This window comes from Equus caballus, chromosome 7 (genome assembly GCF_041296265.1).
Source record: "Equus caballus isolate H_3958 breed thoroughbred chromosome 7, TB-T2T, whole genome shotgun sequence".
NCBI lineage: Eukaryota > Metazoa > Chordata > Mammalia > Perissodactyla > Equidae > Equus > Equus caballus.
Genome location: NC_091690.1, coordinates 67,637,867 through 67,654,424, shown reverse-complemented (window position 1 = coordinate 67,654,424; position 16,558 = coordinate 67,637,867). Strand labels below are relative to the sequence as shown.

General features: G+C 48.7%; 1 protein-coding gene across 35 annotated transcripts in view; it reads right to left on the bottom strand.

The window, feature by feature from the left end:
• Positions 1-16,558, bottom strand: part of TENM4 (teneurin transmembrane protein 4) — a 2,707,421-nt gene that overhangs the window by 747,202 nt on the left and 1,943,661 nt on the right. For 24 of the 35 annotated variants that reach the window (XM_070274328.1, XM_070274325.1, XM_070274326.1 and 21 more), the window contains exon 1: positions 10,272-10,838. The exons of 4 other annotated variants lie outside the window; for them this stretch is intronic. The gene's annotated coding sequence lies outside the window, so the exon portion shown is untranslated. Of the gene's footprint in view, positions 1-8,704; positions 9,065-10,271; positions 10,839-16,558 lie in introns of those variants that run through there. 7 more of the 35 variants (XM_070274309.1, XM_070274319.1, XM_070274321.1 and 4 more) reach the window with 2 other exon arrangements.

Below are 16,558 nucleotides of genomic sequence, written 5' to 3'. Positions count from 1 at the left end.
GCAAAAGTGAGCTGGACTACAGGGTCCTGGATACTCCCCAGAGAATGATTCTGGCCAAGCATCCCTGCCTCTGTCACTCGGCAGTTCAGGGCTACTTTTCAGTTAGGAGAGTTTTTGTTATAATCATTCAACCTGCAAAAAAGGAATGTCCGCTTTATTTATTCCTTGTGAGGGACGAGTGCACGGCTGGGAACCGTTGAGGGGTTTACACAGCATTAGGATGAAGTGCGTCCCAGGGAAACCAATAAACAAAGGAAAATGGTCCAGGCAGCAATACAGCTTGCAAGCCTGTTCCAGAGAAGGCATAAGGCGCAATGTTCGCCAGACATTGGTTCAGTCCCAACTTTGTCATTCACAAATCTGTGTGACAAGGGCTGCATCCTGCAACCACTGGAGGCCCCACTCCTTCATGTGGAAAGTGGGGATCCTGCCAATCTCCAGAGAGCATCCTGGGGAATAAATGAGCTTACGTTCTAGAAGGCGCCATGCACCAGACCCTGAAATCATTTGCATCTTTATTTACCTGTATGTGCCAGATGTTCTCCTGACGTGAACACTTAATCCTCACAGCCATGTGATATGAGATGGATCTATTGCCTTCCCGATTTTATAGATGAGGCCATCGAGGCACAGAGGGCTGCCCAAGGTCTCACAGCGAGGAGGTGAGGGTCAGGATCTGAACCCAGTTCTTTCAGGCTCCAAAGCTAATGTTCTTCCAATAGTCACACTGCTCAATCTGAATCACCTGAGTACATGTAGAAACTGGCTCACACGGGCATAAGGAGGAATGAAGGTTGGACATCAGGAAGTACGTCCTGACCTTCAAGGTCGACGAACACTCGGTTGGATAAACTAGAAATTCCAAGATTGCTAGAAAGGGCAAATCAGGGGCAGCTGGGAGTCCTGCCCACGGAGCACAGCAGAGGACATAGAAGCCGCAGCAGGGTGCGCACTTGCCAACCTCTTTAGGTTAGTGCAGTTAAAAAGATAAAATAAAAAAGGTAAAACAAAATAAAACACAAAACTTAGAGGAAAAAGCTACAGTGATTCTCTCAAAACCATCAAAAATTCTATTAATTCACAGGTTATTACTTTTAATACTTTGTCTATTTCTTTTTAGTCCTCCTTCAACAAATACCTGCTGTGAAAAATATATTTGGGATTTAATAGTACAGCATTCAGGACTTTTTAAAAATAAATTTTATGGTGGCATTTTCCCATGTCACAAAAACACATTTTCAAAAAACAACATTTAGTCTTTGTATAACATCCCACTGTTTGTCTCTGCTCTACTTGTCCAATCCAATTGTTTATCTTTTGTTTTCACTATTATAAATAACACTGCAATGAACATTTTTTCATTCTTAAATCTTTTCTGCCCATCTCTGATTATTTTCTTTGGCTAGATTCCTGGAATTGGAATACTGGACTAAAGGGAATAAGTGTTCCTAGGACCACTGAGAGTTATTGCCAAATTGCTTTCCTAAAAGGAGGTATTAATTTGCATTTCCACCAGCAGAGAAGGAGAATACCTGTTTCCCAGTACCCTGTTCAGAATCCAACACTGTCTTAGAAATAATCTAGGCTAAATAAGAGAAATGAAAAATGGTGGCATGAGTCTACAAAGACACACCGTGTTTAAAAACCTACCTCCAGTCATATAACCAGTGTATGGCTGAACCAAGATTTGAACTCAAGTCATTAGCTCAAGGAGCTGGGTCCCTAACTACTACCCAACGTATTCAGCCAGAGCTTGGGTTAAGTAGTTGTTGTCACACATCAGCTATTGTTTTAAGAAATTTTACATGAGAGTGCCACAAGGGTGGGGATCTATGCATTAGTCTTGGATTATCCCAAGCTTCTAGACCAACACTGTCCAACGCTATGCTTCTACAATGATAGAAATGTTCTACATCTGCACCATCTGATAGAGTAGCCACCATCCTCTATTTGGCACTTGAAATCTGGCTAGTGCAACTGAGGAAATGAATTATTAATTGTATTTAATTTCAATTAAGTTTAATTTAAATTTTGACTAGTGACGACCACCCTGCACTGCACAGCTCTAGAATATCCAGCACATCACCCAATACATATTTAAGTGACAAATTCATGGAATCTCCTAATTCCACTTACCTCTACCATACTTCCTGCAGGTCAAGAGTTTGCCTCTTCCACCCTCATCTCCAGGTCCATTTGTTCTCTCAAATGCGGGGTTAATGCTACTTATCTGCCACGTGGAGGTGATGTGAAGATCAGCTAATTAACGTTCGTTCGCAAAGAGCTGCATTGTTGACTGGTTCTCAGAATAATTGCATGTTAATAAAACATTTAAACGACCAATTCTCAGGCAGAGGGTAAAGCAGGGCTGGGTTTATTTAGTAAAAGGCTGGTTTCTCTGACTCCTCCAGAGCTGGATCCTTCCACTGTGGACCTCATCAATGCAAACTCCTTTCATTTGAAAGGTTCCACCAATCAGAAGACACTGAAATTTACCTTCGCAATAGTTTCAATGTCACAGTTTATGAGTAAATTAATAATACAAACAAGATTGGGGAGGGTGGATATTTAACCAACTTGAACAAATTGCTTTTAAGCTCTTAAGCACTTTAATTGCTTGCATGATAATGACGCAAATTTTTAAATGTCTTGATTTGCTCTCAAAGTAGGCCCAGGAAAAGGACCTCTAAAGGGAAACGCTTTGCTAAACACTCAGTTTTAATTATGTGGCATTCTAGAAAGTTACAAATTTGTCATTCTAGGAAAAACAAGGGTTTAGGAGCCAGAGAGGCCTATGATCAAATGCTAGTCCCAGGTGTGACCCTGGGCAAATGGCTTGCCTGACTGAGCCTCAGTTTCCTCATATAGAACATGGGATAACAGCAGGTATTTGACACAGCGGTGGTACTCAGTACGTGTTTGTTTTGCTCCTGCCCCATTCTTTCACCTCCTCCACATCCAACGGATGAGAGGATTGACCATGTCCATCAGCACTCTGTCTGCCAGAGGGAAGACGCCAATTCTCAAAACCTAAAAGGAAGGGGTAGTGCCAATCTACAAATATAAGACAGCTCCTCTTGACATCTGGTGGTCATTATTATCGCTTTCTGAAATAAGATCAGAGTAGGAAGTAGCTTGAAACCTTGCTACTCCAAGCATGGACCATGGACCCGCAGCATGCCCTCACCTGGGTGCTTGTCAGAAATGCAGATTCCTGGACCCCACTCTAGACCTACAGAATCAGAACCTGCACCTTAACAAGACTCTTGGGTGATGTGCGTGCATATGAACATTCGAGAAGCACGACCTTACAAAACATCAAATCCACTCTCCTCTCTCAACTGAATTTTATAGAAAGGGGAACTGCTTCCAAGAATAGACCAGTGTTTTACCCAAAGCCATGATGTATTAGCTGCAACTCTTTTGCTTGACCTTCAAGGAGTTCAAAGACCAGACTCTTAGAAATCAACAATCATTCCACAGCAAGAAAAGCATCTCTTTAAGACAAAAACATTCTTAAAACCTAATGTTCTTAAGGATTATAATGATTGATCAATTGCATCTGATACCTTTTCCACCGTGGGCCCAGGCTACAGGGCTCCTGCCCCAAGAGCCCACACAAGGCTCTAGGGGACAGTGAGGAGCGGACACCGCACAGCTGCCCTGGAGCTTCCGCTGCATTTCTACCCTGTTTCCTTTTTGTTTTCCAAATGAAAGAAAAGCCCTGATTTGATGTTCAGAACTTAACAAAGGACAAAAACATTCCGGCACCTTCCCTGGTGAAACTGGAGTCATGTCAGTATCAAAGGCAGCATGCAAACACTTGTCAGAATTCAGAGGAGGCCACCAGCAGAGCGGGTTTCCTCTATGGTGACCACACCACGGAACAACCCTGAGGTGACCTCTCCATTGGATCTAAAGGAACTCCTGATGTCTCCCGCTGAGCATGGGGACACCTTGGAAATGGGAGCAGTGAACTCCCCCCACTGGCTCCACTGAATTCTTTGTTCGACGACGAGTCATCTAACCACAGGGAACAAATCTTTTCTGGGTCACAGAAATCAGACACGTGAAAGAGCGAGACTGGCAAATCCACCCTCTGATTGAACTGGCCCCAGCAAGGAGGGGACGAGATGCCCAACTAGGTCCACTTTGGAAAGAGCATGTAGACATGTTAATTTATTCTTTTATTGTGCCTGGGGACCACGAAGAGAGACAGTTGGGCTGATTTTCCCAGTAAAATGCCATGTAGCAGGTGGGGATAAACTTGCTGTCCGGTAGTTTCAACTGTTTCCTTTGTAAGATTTCCTGGGCAGCGGCCATTCTAAAGCCTCTGCACCAAAGAAAAAGGAAAAGGAGGGGAGGGGGGAACCCACTGCCTCAGCCAATGCTAAGGACACATACACTTCTCTGAGGACCTGTTTGTCACACTACGGAGCCAGCCCCACCTACAATACAGAGGAGTAGATTTACATATTTCAACTCCATTGCTGGCTGAAGCGCTACAGAGAGTGATGATTCAAAGACAGCCAGGGAAGAAAAATGTTCTTAGAAAAAGGATTTGCCTGTGAGTTTAGCAGAACAGCTCAAAGGTATGCAAATCCTCTGCTTGAGGTTTGATTGTCACCCTATCTGCCTCTACCTAGGCTCCCAAGCCTTTAAGGGACTGCAAAGTAGACTGCCATATTCTGGTTAAAAAGATGAAGTAGAAAGTTCGGTGGACCCTATTGCTTCTCCCGTGTCAGAGAAGTCTTAGAGTGGCATATGCCTTCAACCCTGCAATCGTACTTTCTAGGAACTCATCCTAAGGAAATACTAAAATTTCACAGTGTGTCCAAGGATAGTTACTGCAGCTTTGTTATAATAATAAAAAACTAAAACAAAAAGTCAAAATGTGGGTACTCTATAAACAAATTATGCCATATTAAAACATTGGGGTTCCATGTAGCCATTAAAAATGCTGCCACAGGGGGAAATCATAACATGGAAAGATGTATCATTAAATGAAAACAAACATTCAAAAATATTATAACTGTGATCTCATTTTTTTCTACATTCATAAGGTCACAAGGTATAACTCCAAACGTGGTGAAACTTATTTTCTTTTTGCTTTTCTCTATACTGCCTTACTTTGCTAGAGTGAACATATATTACATTGGTAATTAGAATAAAGTCAATAAAAGCTAGGAAAAAGAACTGTGACAAAGCAATATATATATAACCCACAGAGGACTAAGCAACTACATTTATACTGTTTCATTAGAAGCTTTCCTTATGGGAAATTTATAAGTTCAGAGATCCACGTATGCTTGTGCCCTGGGAACTGGGGCATGTTACTTTCAAGGTGGCCCCCATAGCAGTCTGTCAGCGCAAAGCAAAGATGGAGTGATTCAGCTTTCAGTTACAATAAGCCAGGCTGATGGACTTCGTAAGAAGGCAGGTAAGAATCGGCCCCTTAGATCTGGAATTGATGTTGACTCACCCTGGTAGGCTCTTGGAATCAAATCTGCAAGGACGTGATTTAAATCCCATTGTTCTTTTGTTTCACTTTTTAGATTCATGGATGTGGGAGGATGCACTGGGACGGGAAGAGCAGGGGGCTTGGAGCCCAGGCAGAGTAGCTGTTCATTAGAACCCCACAGGCAGCTGAGTACCCAGGGGAGGATGTGTACCACGCGCTTATTCAATCTCACCGTCCTTCGACCCAGAAGACAGTTAAGGAGTGTGAGTGGGCATCTTCAGTTGAGTCCCTTGCTTGAGTTGCCCAACAATCTTTATCTTAAATTCCAAATCACCCTTTCCCATATTTGTAACTTTTGATCTGGAAAAATCAGGTTATGTAACACGCCAATCTGCACGAGGATGTAATTCTGTCAGAAAAAAAGGACCCAATGAGGGAGAAATTCTAACAAAACTGGAAATGACTTTTCTAAGAAAAGAGAAGATATTTTTGTTTCAAGCATTCGAGCTGGTTTTAAATAGACTGTGGATGCAATGTTGCTAATTCTTTTGGGGCTGTTGATTTCCCTGCCCAACCCCCACCCAACAAATGCACAGAGTTGCAAAGGGATGAAGGAGGTGGAGGAGGATGATCATCTGTGCACGGCCTGCAGTGTGTCAGAGGTTTTATGGACATTAATCCTTACAGTGTTGTAAACTAGACACTATGTTTCCATTTTACAGGCCAGAGAACTGAAGTTCCAAAGGTAACTTGCCTAAGGCCATATAGCCATGATTCCCACCCAGTAAATTAAGGGGTTAAAGTCACATCCCATCAACTTACTCCCACAGAACTACAAAGGGCTGAGGAGATTGTACCACATACAATGGGGTCTTTTGGAGATCCAAATCGCCCACTACTAAAATACCCCGTCTTCTATTGCAACACCTGTTTTGTGGGGAGCTCACTACCTCATATTTCAGATCATTCTATTCGCTGTGGAACTGTCTTCTGAGGTTCTTCTTTAGGCTGAGCCCTACTTATGCCCCCCTGGGGCCCGGCACTGAGCAAGGCTGACCCTTCCTCCTCCTCAGTCCACTAGGGTGTTTTTTTCGGCTTATTGCCCCCATTCTACTCCCATCCCCAAAGAGAGAGCCTGATGAGAATGAGATGCTGGCAGGTAAATCAAAGAAATCTCCCTTGAAAACCAAACCTCTCCATCCTTGACAACTTCCCACCCGAGAAGATGGCCCATTCACGTGCCCGCCAGCACCCTGCCCTCTCTCACTTAAAGACGCACGCTGGGAATAAACCCTGTCCTGAACTAGCCCTCCAACACTATGCGAACATCTAAATCCTAAGACTTGCCTGAAGAACCTTGGGTGTTCAATTCCCCAAACACTCACAAGGACCTACTGCACGCGAGGCACCTCAGAGAGGAGGCACTTTCACCCCAGGAAATCAGCTCCGACTGGTCCATTTCCACTAGGTGGAAGGACTTGCCATCATCACTGTCACCAGAGAAAACTGAATCTTTCTTATTCCCTGTAACGCCTACAAAGAGGAGAATCCCGCTTTGTGCGATGTCAGGCCTCGCCGCACAACTCTCCTCCCCAGCCACACACATACACACACACACACACACACACAAACTTGCTTCCACAGCCACCACCTGTGAAAACATCCCTCATAACTTTGGCGAGGAGAGCTCCCGGGCAAAGCTGAGCGGCAGGGCCCCCGGAACGCGCCAGGGGTCCCGAGGATGGGGAGCCAGGCGGGGAGAGGGGAGGGAGGCGCGGCCGGGACCCCGTGCCGCACCGCCCTAGGGGCTGGAAACCCGCCCGGAGCGCGGACTGCGCTCGCGCGGACTGCGGCTCTGCCCACCCCGGAGCCCAAAGCCTGGGAAGCCTGCCGGCGCCGGCAGGGAGCGCGAGGGGGCCTCGGCCCACGCAGCCGACCCCGGCCCCCGCGAGGCGGCCAGAGGACGGCGGCGAGGAGGGCTGCGCCGGGCCAGCCCCGAGGCAGGGGAGCCGGAGTGCGCCGCCCCTGCGCGCCGGGAAACAGGTTGTCGCCGAGCCCCGTCCCCTCCCCGCGGTCGCCCCGCCGCGACCCGGATTCCCGCCCTGCCCCGGGAGCGAACCCAGCCCCTCCTGGGCTCCCTCCTCCTTCCAGGACCCTTCCGGAGCCCCCCAGGCAGCCGGGTTAAAGGCGCCTGCAGCAAGGTCAAGGCGCGGCCGACCGGCACCTGGAGATTTTTCCCCGCCGAGCACGAGCTCTGCAATCGCATTGTTAAGGATCATGGCAGCGGCAGGAAATCCGAAGGGCCCCACAGGTCTGGGAGAGGGAGGATTCATTTTATATCGCGGAACACACTCAGACAGACCAGGGATTTCAGGGAGAGGGGATGCGGGGTTTCAGGACGATGGAATGTGGCAAAAACAAAACCCTCCCCACCCAAGCACAGCACCACTCCTGACTGCGGGGGGAGGAAGTTCAGGGCCACGGTGGCCCAGACTTCAGCGTTCCGCATGGCTCTGTCAGGTCTGGGGAGGCTTATCCTTCTACAGGCGAAAAACAAGATTTCAAAACACTCTACTACTGTGGTTTCTCTAAGCCCATCAACGTGCTACAGGCTGCGGCGGCGAGGGGAAGCAGCGAGATGAGAATAAACGCAACAGAAGCAAACTAACGTCCTCGTAGGAGAAAAGCGAGGGGACGGAAGCCATGCTCGGCACTCATCCCCATCCCATCCCCATTAGCGCCGGGCTAGCCCAGGAAACCAGGACTAGGTCCGTAATGGTGGTCAACCCTGGCAGAGGCCAGCCGTCTCCTTCCCGCCAGAGTGGGCCTGGATGGCTGGGATGCTCGGCATCTCCAAGGGGGACCAGGCATTGAGGGCAGGTTCCTAAACACGTGAAGGGCACTGGGTGTGAAAGGTGGGAGGGGGCGCTTGAAGGGGCACAGAAGCGGGGCTTGGGGGTTCCCAAGGACACAAAGTCAGTTTTCTAAAACAACGTTCCCTAAAAGGCCCCCCAACACCCGCGAGGGGAGCATCGGGCTCTGAGGACTCAATGGACCCCGAGTTCTGACCGGCTTTTTCTCTCTGATCAACCTCGGATCCTCTACCCTAGTCCCTGCCTCCATAACCAGCTCTTGGGGGACAGCAGCACCAGCCCCCAACGCCCATCGCAGAAGTGGGCCCTGTGTTGTAAGGCGTCTCCCTGCCCTCCGGTCGGTCCCCGGGTAGGAGCGCCCAGTACTTACAGTCTCCCAGCAGGCAAACTTTCAGGCTTATCTTTCGCGAACCGGGCGCTCGCATCACGGTTCTGGGTAATCACCGAGGCAGTTTATATAACTGCCCGCGATGCCGATCGGCAGATCTCTCTGCGTGCGCGGCCTCACAGCTGAGCACATGGGCACCCTCTCGCCTGGGCGCTCGAATCCCGAGCGTGCCCCGCCGCCGCCTTCCACAAAGCAGCAAGGCGATCTCGTGGGCTCGTCAAACAGCAAGAGTGCACGCAGGATACGGCAAAGCCCAGGCTGCCTCTCTGCGCCCCTTTCGCTGCATTGGCGGCTTGAGGATAACCGCATCTCTACAAACCTTCTCGCCAGAGCCGGAGGGCCAGAGGGTGGGAGGGGGTTAGGAACCCGGCGGGGGATTGGCGCAAGAGGACTGCGCACCCAACTGAGTAATAATATCCCCGGTCCACATGGACCAGGGTGCACACATCGCCTTAAAGTCTCTCCCTGAAAGGGGAGCCAATTTCCAAAGTTAGAGACCACGCAGTTGAATTTCCAGTACTTTCCAACCTCGCCTAGGCGGGGGCAGGGCAGAGAAGGGGTGGGCAGGGGCCAGCGAAGCCTACCCTACTGCTCCCCAAGGAGGACTCACCAGTTGAACCTCTTCTCGCCCCCAGTAGTTGGCTGTATATTCCCTGGTTGTGTGAACACACACACACACACACACACACACACACACACACCCCGCGACACCACCTTCCCGTCTGCTCCTCCAATATAAAGGCTGCATTTTTAAATCGCGAGGAAAATGACTAAGGAGCTCGGTGATCGCATTTCAACCCAGAGCACATTTGCCGAAGCCAGGGGTGCGAGTAGTCACACACACCCAGGAGCGATCCGAGTGTCCACCCGGTGGCTGCAGCCTCAACGCGCTCCGAAGGGACCGTCCACACCGCTGCAGGACGGCGGGCGAGGAGAGGCGAGCGCCGCGCGGGCTGTAGAGGGCGCGGGGCTGAGGTCGCGTCTCCCAGTTCTCCGCTCCAACCGCGACGCGCGCGGGGCGCTGCAGCCGGCGCTCGCCCCGCAGGGCAGGCTGCAGCCACCGGAGCCCGGCGCCGCCTCGCGGGCTCCTTCAGCGCCCGCCGGGGCCCTGGGGCGGGCGAGTCTGGAGAGGGGCTGCGGGCGCTGAGGCCGGGGCAGGGAAGGGGATCCGGGCGAGGCAGACGAACCTGGGGCGCGCCGCCTCCCTCCCACCCGCTGTCCCGAGTCCCGGGCCCGCGCCCACCTCCCTGCTTCTCCCTAGCCCTTGCTCCCGGGCTCCAGTCCGCGGCGGGCTCCGGGGGCGGCGGCAGAAGCTCGGGTCTCCAGACTGCCTCGCCGGCAACCCGCTCCCCAGCCTCCCTCTCTTCCTTCCTCGTCGCGGGCGGGGCGGGGGGGCGGGGGGGGTGCAGACGAGCGTCTCCCGGAGACCTGGACATCCGCGCGAGCTGCCCCGACCCTGCCACAGTGAGCGCAGAGGGGCGAGAGAGACGGCGAGGAGCCGCCGCGGTCCCCAAGGCGCTTTTCCGTAGAGCCGATCACGCCGTCTTACCGTGGCTGCAGGCTGCCACCGCCAGGGAAGCAGGGAGGACGGCGGCAGGGAGGAAAGGCGCCCAGCCGGTGGCTCCTCTCGCTCTCGGCGGCGCGGCTCCTCGGCTCCGCGAGCCCAAGCAGGGTGCCCGGGAAGGAGCAGGTCCCGGCTCCGCGCTCAGCTCCAGCGAGACCAACAATAGCTCCCGCAGGGAGCCGAGCCCCAGAGAGACTCCAGCCGCGCGCGCACGCCCGGCTCCCGCTCTCGGCCGCTCCCGGCCGGCGTCCCTGCCAGCACTGCTGCCCCACATGAAACAGCTGCAATCCCGAGGCTTCTGGGGGGTTGGGGCGGGTGTGTGCGCGCGCGCGTGTGTGTGTGTGTTTAATAGCTTCCCTCCTCTTCTTCCCCTCCCTGCCTGCTCGCCTGCCTGCCTCCGTCCCCCACCCTCGGTCTCTTACACACAGACAGAGAGGGCGAGGGAGAGAGACACACACACACTCACACACACGCACACGCACACGCAGGTTACATGAATGGGAGGCGAGAGCCAATCCTACGAGGCTGGGCGAGCCGCGGCGCACAGGCGCTGGGAGCAGGGCCGCGCCACGGCGCGGGGGGGCGCCACGCAGGTGATGCGCGTCCTCCGGGGCCACTCACTCACCCGCCTCTCGGCCACCCCAGTCTCTCTGTTCTCTCCAATGACTTCCTCTCTCCCCTTCCCTCTTTTCTCTCTGCTTCTTTCTCCATCTTCTCTCCTTTTTATTTCCTTTTCTTTCTCGAATTCTCAGAGTTCTTCAGTATCTTGTTCTGTATCCTCTTTTACTGTCCTCGCTTTCTTTCTAGCCCCCTTTCTCAAACTTTCTCCTTCCTTGTCCCGACTTTTCTCTACTTCCTCTCCACTTCCCTTTTGTTCCCTTCCCTCGCGCTTTGGCTTTCTCCGCCATCGCTCTATAGGCTCTCTGGTCCCCTCTCCCTCCCAGCTTGTCCTGTCCCCGGGTCTCTCTGGGGCCCGTGGCCTCCTTCCCTGCCTACCCCCGATGTTATCTCACACCCCCAACACTTTTCCAGGGAAAGTCTCTCTCGCGTTGCTGCTGCAGCACAGCCAGAGGTAATTAAGAGCTGAGAACTTGAGTTCCTTCCTCAGGCACGCAAGATGCCCAAGGAAAGGCTCTCCTTCCTCAGACGACTTCCCCAAAACCATGGTAACAGCTGCTGAGTCGTGATAACAATCATTTAAAAAATAACTGCAGCGAACGTGGTCCAAGAGATTTCTGTCCTTTATATGTGTGGTTCCTGATCCCGGGCACATTTCCAAGAGAAGGGCATTTTATATGATGGGAGAGGCAGCTTGGTGCAGTGGCAACTTACAAGGGCTTTGGGGAGAGACTAGAGAAATTCCCATCCCAGCCCTGCAGCCTGCTAGCTGTATGACTTAATGCAAGCCATCATCCCTCACCTAGTCTCAGTTTTCTCATCTGTAAAATGGATAATTATACCTACCTCACCAGTTATGGTCAGGATTAAAAGAGGGAACAAAGGAAAGAGAGCACTAGGCGTATAGGAGATGCTCAGTTAATGTCCCTTTCCCTTCCTCCCATCTGTTTCTAAAATTCCCTTCTTGATCTTCTACTACATTATATCTCTATGATCTAAAGTGCTTAATGAAGGAGGAAATGTGACAGTGCTAAAGTCATACCAATGTGAAATAAGGTCTAGGATATTTTAAAAGCTGAGGAGACTGTCTAGCCATCTGCTGATTACAGAGGCATCACAGAGCTTATAAACTTGGGGTGCTGGAATGCCCCTTCAACATCTCCTGAGGCATCCCAGAAAGACAGGGATGGGGATAGGGGTGGGTGGGAGGTTTCCATGTGCTCTGTCCAATCTATCTTTTAAATCTTCATGATAACTGAACAGTGATCAGTGACGAGACCTCTGAGACTAACTAAAATGCCAAGTGTCTGATAAATGATAGCATTTGTCAACTTTGTGTCCTCACACAGACATCAAATGCTGGGCATAAGCTGTGACTGGGAGTCAGATTCAGTCCTTCGACAAATATTTGTTGATCACCTACACTGTGTTTTGCGCTGTGCTCAGCTCTGGGCATCCAGTGTGAGGGAAGCAGGCCCTGCCTTCGTGAGCGCACAGTGCGGTAGGCGTGTCTGATGAGTGTATCATAGGAAAATGAGCCACATATACCTTAAGAAGTGCCGTTTGTCTGGTGGGCAACAGCTTTCAAAATGTGAGGTCCAAAGCAGGGGGCAGGATAATAAAGGGATCCTTGAGAGTGAAAATTTTGGAATCCACTGTTCATTCATTATAGAATTTGACTTCATTTTGACCAATGAGAAAACAGAGGCCCAAATGCCAACAATTGTAGGGGAAAATATAATGAGAAACAAGATAATTTGCATAGCCACAAAGTATCTTTGATTAATTTCACGGGGAAAAATAGAAACTTTACAGTTGAAAAATCTGGCCAAGTCCATCTTAAACAAGTAATTTTAAGTCAGCATCATTGGGAATATGACAAATAGGTGTCATGTACCTCCTGATGTGATGCACTTAGAAGGACAAACATCACTTCTGTGGTATTCCTACCAAAATGAATAACCTGAATCTAATCATGAAGAAATATCAGACAAACTCCAATTGAGGAACATTCAATGAAAGAGCTGTCATGTGCTCTTCAAAAATGCCAAAGTCATGAAAGACAAAGACTCCAGAACAGATCCAGATTAAAGGAACAGTTTGGTTATCATGATAATAAACGCAACATGTGGTCCTCCATCCGGAAATTAATGGGGCAACTGGTAAAAATAAAATCTGTAGATTAGACGATAGTAATTTGTCAGTGTTAATTTCCTGATTTTGATAATTACTGTTATTGTGTGGCAGACTATCCTTGTTTTTAGGAAATACACAACTGAAGTATTTAGAAGTTAAAAAAGATGAAGAAAGCCCAATCCCGGCCTTCAAGGAGAGGCACAGTGTGGTGGGTTTCTGCCACAGGCAGAGTGTGAGCACAGAAGGGTGCCTAACCAAATCCTTGAGGATAAAGGAAGACTTCCCATAGGAAGTGCTATTCAAGCTGAGTTTTGAAAGCAAGGAAGTTATCTAGACCATGAAGGGAGGGGAGACACTTTTTAAGTAGAGGTAACAGTACAAGGACAAGGACAAAAGCTTGAGGCACTCGCTATGGCCGTGGAGGTGGCAGGTGAAGGGAGTGCCGAGGGTGGAGTCTCGAGCAGTAGGTAGGTTGGGTCTTGAAGGGGCCTGAAGGAAGCTAAGGATCTCAAACATCCTGCAAGTTCAGGTATTGGGTGGTGGTGGGGAACAGAAGCTTATTAAAGGTTTTAAGTAGAAGAGGCCTGTGATCTGAAGTGTATTTAGAAAAGGTGATCTGGCAGCTGTATGGAGAAATGGGTAAGAGGGTGTGGTCTGAGAAGACCAGAGATGCTCAGGTCATTTAGGTAAATGATGTAGGTCATTTCATAAACTAAGGCAATTGCAGTGAGGATGGGGAAGGGAAGAGAGACTGGACAAAGATCAAGGATGTAAAATGAACGGATTTTGGTGACTGGTTGGATGATGGTGGGCAAGGAGAAGTCCATAGTGACTCCTGTTTCTTAAGCTTAGGTATCTGGGTGGAGAGCGGCACTATTCACTTCAATGTCAAGAGAATTCAGGTGGAAGTGGAAGTTTTAGAGGGGAAAGTAAGGCCAGTTGTTACCATGTTGTAATCTAATTCTATAGCTGGCTTGAGATTCTCCTGTATGGCTGCTCTGTGCCGTAGAAAACATTGCTGTAAAATTCAGCCTAAGACCCTCCAAACGACCTGCCTCATGTATTACCCAGAAAAAAACAGTAGATTGGATATGGTAGCAGTACATTATTTGCAATAATGGGAAAAAACTGAAACAGCCTAAATGGTCAACTAGGATAAGCAAATTGCAGGACAGCCTTGTTGGAATATTATGCAGCCACTTTCTAAAGTTTTTCTTTTTTGCAGAATTTTCCCTGCCATGGAAAAATGCTGACCTTATCATGTCAAATTTCTAAAAAAGAAGACTTCAAAATTAAGTACATAAAAATCCTCATGGAGAAAAATAAGAAAAAAAAATAGCCAAATATTAACAATGGTTGCCTCTGGGTAATAGGATTATGAGTAATATGTATTTTCTTTAAGCTTTTTTGATACTTTTTAGCTTTCTCACAATGATCATTCATTCCTTTCATTACAAAAATAAAAAGCAGTCATTAAAAAAATCAAAAATGGCTGTGACACCCCCCCTTCCACTTTATCCCTTTTCAATCCACCCTTCCCACTTCTCCTGAAGATTAACTGCATTTTAAGCTTTATCTTTGAGAGTGAAATAAGAGGGCATTTAACAAATCAGGGGAAATTATCAGCTGGACCGGAGAGGGGGAGAAGGCGTTCTTAAGCAGGCAGCTCTGTTATTAGAGCTGTTGAAACTGTGTATGTTAAAGATGTTTGCATTGCCCTTATTGATTCTGTGATATGTTACAAGGAAAAGAAAACCTATAGTGGGCCAAGAAAATGTGAGTCTTTAAAGGCCAAGTTTTAATTAGGAAATGTATTTATTTGCGAAAACACTTCTTTTCAGAGTCCAGCAGTTACTGTAAAATTGTTTCAGAAAGCAGGTATTTCAGGCAAGGAGACACACAGGGGCAAAGGGCAGTGCTTGGTGCCTGTTGTCTGATACTGCATCAAATATGCAAGCTGGTAACATAGGATGGGGACACCTGCTCATAAGTGCCGTCAAACATTCACAATAGAGGGCAAGGAAAGTGCCGGCCAGCAGATGTTCTCAGTCCTTCGAAAGCTTGCTGTAAATGGCTCCTGGTAACGTTCCCTCAGCATCTGTGATTTTTCTTCTCACAGAAATGTTTACTATGTGGATGGGTTCCCCAATTAGTAATAATAACCCCTTACACAAGCACAGCCTTCCACCTTTTTGAAGGCCCTCCTTATCTGTTGATTCACTCAAGCCTTGCACCCACCCGGCTGGGATCCTGTTACTTCCAGTTTGCACAGGACAAATAGGGACCCAGGGAGGCAGAGCAGTGGCTAGTGCTAAAGAAAGAACAGGAGACAGTCTTGGAAAGCCTTCTGTGTTGCTCCATAGCTCCCATGGTGTGTGATCTCATCAAATCCTCAAGATAACTTGGCAGGGAGGATGAGTAAACTGAGGCTTGTGTGGTTCTAGCTCAACAGAATCAGAACTGGAACGTGACTCTTCAGAATTCCCAGGCCAGCGTCTTTCCCAACACAACCCCATTTTTAAAAGCCAAGAGGTGAGGCTACGTATTATTCTCTGGCAGGTTACTCAGTTTAACCTGTGAGCTGTCTTTCTGTGAGGGCTGTCTTTCTGACTTGTGGGAATTAAAAGCTGGTATTTGAGGGTAAATGATGACGTTTGAATCTGTCTGCCTGAGAAGAAGGGGGAAGCCTCTGCTCGGGTTCACATAAGCTTTCTCTGACAGAGAAATGGTTGGATCTCGTTTCTCTCTCCCTGCCCCGACTCCACTGTTCAGCAGAGTATTTGGCCCTTAGAGGTTGTTAGTAAATATTCCTTCACTGAATGAAGAAATGAATGCTAATAACAAAATAGCTAGCATGTATTGAGCATTGTGCCCAGGACTGAGCAAAAGGCATCACGTTACTTAAATTTTACAACAAGACCATATGGTAGATAAAATTAGCCCTCTTCCATAGGTGAGAAAACTTAGAGAAGTTAAACAATTTGTCCAAGCTCACATGACTAATAAATGGCAAGGCCAGATTCCAACTGGGATCGTTCTGAGTCCAGGCTCTTAGCCACCATATTGTATTGGATGGATGGATGGATGGATGGATTGATGGATGGAGGGAATCTATGATACTGGCTGTGAAGTGAGCTCTCCATGAACTATGGTGCATGTTATGATATAGTTAATCCTGCCTAGAGTAGGCCATCCCTTTACTCTCCATGCTTGTACCCTGTTTATTTTCTTCATCACATGTTTCACAAGCTGTATTTATTTGTGTACAAATTTTACCTTTTGTAAATATCTGCCCAACTTGCAATATAAGATATAAGTTCCACAAGTGTCTTGGTCACTGTTGTGATTCCCAGCACCTAGCACAGTGCCTGGCACAAAGTAGATGTTCAGGAAATACTTGTGAAATGAATGAATGAATGTAGGCTCCCATCTCTCTTAAGTGGTAGAGGGCCTGTGAGTGTGTTTACACAGGCACTTATGAAAGATGGGTGTTTTACATGAATTTGCTCCATCCCACG